This window comes from Aphis gossypii, chromosome X (genome assembly GCF_020184175.1).
Source record: "Aphis gossypii isolate Hap1 chromosome X, ASM2018417v2, whole genome shotgun sequence".
In the NCBI taxonomy this organism is placed as follows: Eukaryota; Metazoa; Arthropoda; class Insecta; order Hemiptera; family Aphididae; genus Aphis; species Aphis gossypii.
Window position 1 is genome coordinate 48,488,074 of NC_065533.1, and position 9,048 is coordinate 48,497,121.

General features: G+C 25.9%; 1 long non-coding RNA gene across 1 annotated transcript; it reads right to left on the reverse strand.

Moving 5' to 3' along the window:
* Positions 1-5,818: 5,818 nt before the first annotated feature.
* LOC126551974 (uncharacterized) lies at positions 5,819-7,900 on the reverse strand. The gene is made up of 4 exons (XR_007605839.1): positions 7,616-7,900; positions 6,357-6,594; positions 6,070-6,211; positions 5,819-6,003 (listed from the first exon to the last, which is right to left on the reverse strand). It is a non-coding gene; the product is annotated as an uncharacterized LOC126551974 (long non-coding RNA).
* Positions 7,901-9,048: the final 1,148 nt, after the last annotated feature.

The following is a 9,048-nucleotide window of genomic DNA, read 5'->3' on the forward strand; positions in this document are numbered from 1 at the left end:
ACATTATAAAACTTGAATATGTATTTGTTTTGTACTAAATTATATACATAAGTATATACACAACAAATATGTATATAATATATATATATATATATCTGAGCGGCCGAATAAATGTAAGTAAATGGGCCGGGAATCGATCAGCCCTGGGACCTGATTCTCGTCAGCCCTGTTTTGATATCACCGTACAAAGTCGTATGGTGCGCCTAGAAATGTTTAATGGAAGGAAGGGATGCTATAAGAAAATAGTAATAATACATTTTAATGATTATTGTCATGGTAATACCAAAAACTCAAATATTTATGTTTCAAGTTCTCCAAAATCGTTTCTAGCTTATAATTGTGTACATTTGTAAATTTTTCAACTAACATAACACAATTAAACTGAAAATATTATTGCATATTTAAAAATGAACAGGAAAAAAAATAAAATACTTAGAAACTTATAGAAACTTTAAGTTATAGATAACTTTACTAATAAAAAGTAACTATATACTCTATAACAGCTCATACAACTGATAAGTTGTTTTCTGTAGGTCGGAGAAAAGACCATGGGGGGGTAAATGATCCCTAACCCCCTCCCTCCACCCCCATCGGAGCATACCGCTGGTACAAAGGAACCGTTTTCCAAACTGATTCCTATTACAGCAGAGTTGTACCTTTTTGACAACTTTTTATTGCTATTATAAGGTTTAATTTGTTTTCTATTCATTATATATTAATATAGTGGTTGAATTTTTGTTGAGCACATTATTGTATTTTAATGTCACTGTATAAAATATAGGTATACAAATAAATTGTATATACCTAATTTATATATCTACATAAAATTTATAGTTTAAATATGTAATTTCTTTTAAATTAAAACATAAAATATATTTTAAAAATTATCCTTTTATATTTTTTAGATTTATAGGTTTCTGTTGAACTGCGTATGAGGAACTTTACATTAATTTTTCAAACTTTAGTAATAAAATTAAATATTTTAAGTTTATAAATACCAATAATTATACATATATGTTTTTTGTGTATATATTATATTAAATAAATATATGTTTTAATAAATAGGTACAGTGATCAGTGATGGTTGCAGGGCTTCTGCAGTGGTTCAATAAAGATTGATTTTTTTGTGTGTGATATGATTGTATAGGTTGTACAATTTTTTTTGAACAAGTCTGCAATATCATAAGTATGTTTAATCACACCAGCAATAAATATTATTGTTCTATCATGATATTATTCGTTATATTAGATTCAATAAATGTACACATCCATTATCCAATATAAGATTTCCTATATCCTATTACAACATACGAAAAAATGTCCCCATACATTAGAGCGGTAGCGGTGGCGGTAAAATATAATACGTGTGATATACATATATATGTACAGCATTAACCTATGTAGTCTCTATTATTCTCAAAGTTGAACGTGAAACGAACAAAAAAAAAAACGTAGAATCCCAAACATTATTCTACAAAATATCTTACAAAGCGTGGGTTATAGGTCTCTCTATACATATATATTACCTTCACATATGTTTCTATAACGATTTCAAAAGGTCAGTTTAACATTGTACTACCCAGCATAGTTATATCTGTACATAATATTTTATAATATAAGAATATTAAATATTAATATATATATTTACGTACGCATATACATATATATACATAGGTACAGAGAGAGAAAGGGAGAACTTGGTTAGCAGTAAAACTTTCCGTATATTTCCTTCCAAATAACACGGAATAAGTTATTATATACCTATTTGATAATATAATGTGTAATTAATTAAATACGACATAAACCTATAAAAAAACCTGTGCTTATTTATATTTTATTATTTACATTCATTAGCTATGGGCAATAGTAAGTTCCTACACGAGAGTAGCAGGTAAAAGATTACATACGTTAGTTACTATACGGACATATTATGTAAGTATTACGCCACGGCTACGGTTAAAAATTACAATAGCCAGGTATGATCGTTAGCCCATACCTATATTGGCACCTACTCGCGACTGATCAGCACATACACACAATGATAATATTATAGCTGTATATTTGTTTATTTGATTTTTGTCTAATTATAGTTATTTTGTTATTGTGAGCAGTATAATAATATGTTGAGTACGTAACGACGCGGTTTCATCAGTCGTCTATAAAATATGATTATTATTATTTAAATTTTTTTTCTATAACCAGCAAACCTGAACAATCTCACCGTCGTTATATTAACATTACATGGTTCCGGCATAAATAGTAAAGACACAATTTAACAATAAGTAATAAGGACTAATAAAACTAACGAACTACAGGTGAGGCTAACATTAATGTAAAAGATTAAAATTAAAATAAAAAATAAAAAATTAAAGCAGAATGAAAACAATAAAATAATAGGGGAGGCGGTGCTGTAGGTACCTATCTTATTTTATTATGCTAATAAATAACTCAACATAGATTTCACACACTTAAATCTATTGGAGAATCGTAAGTTCCTACACTAGAGTAACAGGTAGACAATTACATACGTTAATTCCTACATATGTGATGTGTAAGTTCCTACAGGGTAAAAAAAAGGTACACGTGTAAGTTCCTACACTAAGTATATTATAAGTTATCAATCCACGTCTATAAAATACTGTCATACATTTTAACCCTTTATTCTGTATAATATATAATTTATAAGCTATCTATCTAATTTAATTTATATAATTTAGTTATATTACAAATAATAGTATTTTTCCACCGAAAATATGGGCTAAACAGTCTTCTGATAGAATACACACGACAAACGCATGCGAAAGTTTTCATTCGGATTTTAATTCAAATTTTTATCATCAACATCCGCATATTTTTAAAATTATCAAAATTATCAAATTATTTCAAGTTAATACATACCTACATAAAAATAAGAACAACTGAGAGTAATTTAGTAATTAAAATAAGTCAAAAACATGCCGAAAAAAAAATTGTATAAATCAAAAAATAAAAGAATATTTAACTAAACAAATTAATCAATATGACTACGTTTAAAGCTATAAGCTTCAGAAATAAACCTCATAAAATATAATATATATTTTTTTTATTGTTTTATTATATTAAAATTATTAAATTGATAATATTTATTAGATTAATTATTAAATATTGTATAGAATGCACTGCTTTATATTTTTTACAATAAATGATGAATTATTATTATATTACAATTGTTATTTTTAAAATTATTAAATATTATAAAAAAATGCACTACCTACTTATATTTTTTTTTACAATAAATGATAAATTATTATTATATTACAATTATTATTTTAAAAATTATTAAATATTATATAAAATGCACTACTTATATTTTTTTTTACAAAAATGATGAATTATTATTAGGTAAATTATTAAATATTATAAAGAATTATTTATTATATAGAATAAAGGGTTAAAATTTATGACAGTATTATAATATGATATAACTGATATTAGATTGATAAGTTATAATATACTTAGTGTAGGAATTTACACGTTTACCTGCTTTTTACTGTGTAGGAACTTACATATGTACCTTATTTTATCGTGTAGGAACTTACATTCGCCCAATCTATTAACATTAGATTTAAAATTTATTTCCTTTTTACTATAATATTACTTAGATAAAGCATGTTAAGTTTATTTGAGATTTAAAAAAATTATATAACCTTATTATATAGTATAATAACAGTGAATTAAATAATTTTTTTGTTTATTTTGCTAGTAAAACGCTTTCGATGTTGATCTCACAAGCTGTCAAAGTATAGTGTCTTGTAAAGTACAAAAAATCAACAGATTATTTGCAAATATAAATTATTGTTTATGTATTTATTATATAATATATGTGTGTGCGTGCGTTTAATAAAATATTTATGTGTAAAATCTCGGGAAAAACAAACAAATTAAGAACCCAAGAATGTTTACGCAAATCCAATTTTTGACAAAATCAATATTTTTTTTTATACCACTCAAAAATAAATAACCACAGATACTTGGAATTTTCAATAAATGTTTATACTTATTATCATTTTGTATTAGGCGATAAAATTTTCAATTTTTTTTATGTAAAATTTATTTTTTAGTAAAAATGTTTAAAGTTTTAATAGGTATTTATATACATATATAAGTTCTTAATTTCTCAATTAAAAAATATTGAAAATGTATCTTCATAATATTTTTTTTATAATATAAACATTAAACGTTTAGTTAGAATTTTGAAAAATTCATGAAAATTCGTGAGTTTCAAGCATTTTAAAGTATAAATATTTTACATATGACTAAAACTCATTTAAAAGTTAAAATATCAATAAATGCTTACAAGATTATTCAGATAATGTTCTTACCTTTAAGTTTGATAATAGGTAAAATGATCCTATTATAAAAGTTAACAGCATAAAATTGATTCCGTTGAACGAAAATTTAGTATATTGTATGTATATGTAAGACTTAGATATGACGAATATATATACGGATGTGCCGTCCTCTTAATATTAGAACAGATGTAGTACATTCTATCACATTTGTAGAGAAGAATATAAACTATAAAGCATAAACTGTGATTCACCTAAGGGTTTTTATTTGTTATATGAGGATTATTTTAAAGCGTATTATGGATTTGAAATTTGAAAATTATTCAAATACTATATAGTTAAGTACTATGTTGTTAAGTAACTTAACAAAGAGTTAATTTGCCTAACAATACTTGTGGATATGATGTCCTCTATATTGAAAATATTATTACACTACTGTACATTAATAATATATTTAGACACCTAAATTTTTCTTATTATAATACTAGATTTTCATGTTTGAAGTTGAGTTCCTATGTATCTATACATAAATAAAATATGTTAAAATACTCACAGAAGGTATGTTATATTAAATTGATTTTTATAACAATAAAAAGAACCTTTCCATCAAACCTAATGTCATATCACGCATTAAATTTCTTGCTAAATAATAATAAAAACAAAAGAATACGTCATGATGTTAATGTATGACATATAAACATATAGATAAATCAATATAGGTAAAGTGTTTTAATATTAACACATATATTTTCAGTAAAAATATTATTTCTTTGGTGATATTTTAACTAAATCTTGTGTTAAAGGAAAATTTGTTTTTAGATCACTTTAATAATTATTATTGTATTGCAATATAATACGTATGACGTATGTACTTTATTTACTTTGAACTCAAAAATCAATTTGATATTATAAATATACTAAGTGTATTAAAACAATGAATAAATAAATTAACTAATTCTTTAACACGCTATTATTAGTTAAATATTAACTCATTCGACAACCTTTTTTATAATAATTTGTATAAAATATCTAGTTTCAAATTTTCAAAAATAGGTATATATCAATTCAACTGAATTCGATTCTGACTTTTTTTTTATCCTTAATTATACTTATAATTTTTTAAGTCAATTTTAATCGATGTTGGTTTATTTAAACTTATTGTTAATTTAAATCTACATTGAGATTACATTTTTTTCATTCATCTTGATTGAACCACAAATAATAGAATTATACTCTAGCTCTTAAATACGAGATAGGTAGATACGTTTTCTAAAATGTTTAATTTATTTTGTTCTTACAATATTAATAGATAACCTAATCTTCATTTAATAAAATATAAGCCACTGTTACTTTATATATATCTATAGATTTCTATAAAATCCGGTTTTTATTAAGTTTTTGGTTAATTTTTTCTACTAAATAAAATAGTCCTAATCATTTTAATATCAAAATAATTATATCATAAGAAACTTATCAATAAATTCCACACATTTATTGTATAAAATATATTTTTTAATAAAACATGTTAATAAGATTAAATAGGTACCAAATCAAAAGATTGTTCGTACTGTTCTTATTTCCCATGTCCGTTCATGTTATTGTAGTAGCCTCCTAATTAGGGGTCATATAATCTGGGGTCATTCATTATATCGTTGAGGACCACAAATATCAAATCCTACAAATTAAGTTTTTAATTAGATTAATTAAACACAAAATATTGTAATTACATTTTATTTCTTACAAACAGGTGCATCCGTTCCAAAGCTCCCACTGTTAATTGGGGAGCGACTATCATATTGTCATTGTTTTCCGAAAGCTGCAATATAGTTTGTGTCAGATTAGTATTGATATACATCTCGGACGTCTCGGCTGCAGATTTATACCTAATAAAAATCAGTTTTGTTAAACGAGAACTTGCTCCAATCAACATTGTAAGACGGTTACAACATATAGGGATATTATATACATGATTATGATTCAGCCGCCTTGCCCGCCTCTTATAATAATATAAAAACATGCATTACTTACTGCTTTGGTTTTTTGAGATTGCGACGATTTTTAACCATTGTTTGTTTTTTCAGTTCAGCGTGAGAAGATCGTGAAAGGCGGTTTAGTACACTTCAGGAACAGTGATATAACACTACTGCTGATAATATACAGTATACCTTCTATTCGGATAGCGATGAAGTAGCCGTTAGTTAGGGTGGTGGGGTGATCGTGTTTGCGATTGGCCATGGTGTTCGCCACTAGGCACCGATACTTCTGCCTATAGTACAATTTCATAAATATATTTTAACTACGCACCTTGTTACAATGTTACTATATAGCCATTAGCCAAGTATAGGAAATTATTATAATAAATTTATTGGAAAAATATGCTTAAAGCCCCATGTCTTTCTAATTGTACCTATAATTTAAGGGGCCTTTTTTATTTAGCTGACCAAGTATAGTATGTGCACAGGCCGCCTTTGACTGCTGCCTATATAGTATTTTTTCAAATGCACGTCTATTATAATATGTACTATATCTAACACACCTTCAGGATGGAGGGATAGAAGATTCATTTACTTTAGAAGAGTACTGTTTTTTTTTTGTCTCAACTTGAAGGTAGGTACTTAACACTGTGATAAATCGATAAATGATTGCAGTAATTTTGTTGTTGACCGTGAACTAGGAAAGACCGGAGAGGTTTCGATAGTACTATAAATTGTATCGTAAATGATATTTGTTTGATTTTCATTAGCCAGTTAATTATGGGCCGCAAATAAAATATAAAAATGCAGTATTTTTAAAATCGTACCTAAAATTGAAATTGGCATACAGTTATGTAATTGTTTTATTTACAAACAAACTATAATTGTAATAATACTACTAATAATAATATAGGTACATTTTATTTAAAATAAAATATAAAACTATATGTATATATTATATATTTATACCTACAAAAAATTTATAGTCTAGACGTCTATAATAGTCACATCTTTTACGTTAATAGGTACGTTATCCATTGTTAAGTTGAAACAATAAATAAATAAAAGGACACCATTTATATACATTTTTATACTGAAAAAAGCATTGTATATTATATTGGTTAATGATTAAACGCAATGTGTTTTTTTTGTATATTCCCGATAAATAGTATATTTCGAATATTTAATTGGTATATAAAAAACAACATTTATATATGATGGGTCATCGCCAATTCATAACTACAAACATATATATAGATATATAGGTATCTTTTTGAACGGGAGCACTTACAGCTTTCCACGAGATTGACTTACCTGCCGGACGGTCGTTATTTGGACTTGTTGTTTTCAAAAAGACTATAGGACGATAATACAGGTATTGAGGAATGCACTCGTACCACTTTTAAAGCTCTAAGTCCAAAACTTGATTTACTACGATTTTCCAAGTACTAGTACTTTTGTTTTACGAAAATAATGAAATGTTTTAAAGTGTTAGTTTGTGCAGTATTTATTAATTTATAATTTATTGTATTCTTAAATTGAATCTAAAAAGAAGTTTTATAAATTTTTCTTTTAGAATAAATACTTTTATTTAATGATTTTGTCCATAATTTGTATCTATAGTAATTATTATTATATTAAATGATTATTTTTATTTTTATTCAAATTTAAATTAATTAATTGATTGTTGATTTTAGTTTATTTTCATTAGTACCTATTTGTCTGCTGCATTGGATCTAAAATAAAAACAATTATATAAATAATGATATTTAAGTAAATAGATAGGTAGTAGCTCTGTAGCTTGTAAGTACCTTCCATAAAATTGTTTGGGTGTAATGTAATTTCTCTTACTATGAGCATTGAATAAAGTTGCATAATTAAATAAAAGGTGTCACTGTTAAATATATGTTGCAATTTATCAAAAACAGTCATTAATGCATGTGTAGTAAACCAATATTTTGTGAGCTATCCCCTAACGGGCCTTACTTCACCACTAAGCACACCATAGTTATAACTTATAATTAATAATTTATTATATTATTATTTAGAAACGGAAATTAATAATATAAATGTTAATTCATAGATTCATAATATTTAATATTTAGATATTAAATGTATGAAACTTGATAAATGAAAATGATTTAAGTCATTCTAGTTGAATTAATGTTAATTTTATTTGATGTATTATATACACGTTTTTAAAATATTTACTATTTATAGCACTTATATTTGTTTTTATCTTCTATAATAACAATCATTTACAACAAATTATTATCTGTAGGTATAGGTATGTATAAAATGACTTGTCCTGGGTGATTCATCATCGCCTAACCGAAACCACTGAAGTTACGCGAGTGCAAAATTTGGTCAGTAGTTTTGTTTTGTGATGTAGACGCCCACTAAGAAAGGATTTTTCGAAAAAAACACTCAGTCACTGATCGCTGTAACTCAAAAACTACGCAACGTACGAACTTGAAATTTGGAATAGAGGATCTTCTCATATTTTCACAGAGCAATAAGAAAGGATTTTCAAAAATATTGCGTTTTAGTAGAATAATTAACAATTATAATTATTCATTGCCAATACTACGTATTTGTGCTGCACGGCACGGGCGCACGGCCGCTGCGGTGGCCCGCGGGTTTCCAGCTATGTGCAACAAATCTTTTTTGTCCGTCGAGTAGATAAGAATTTGTTCCGAGAACTTAATCGATAAAAATAATCTCATGCATTGTGCGTACACCAATTC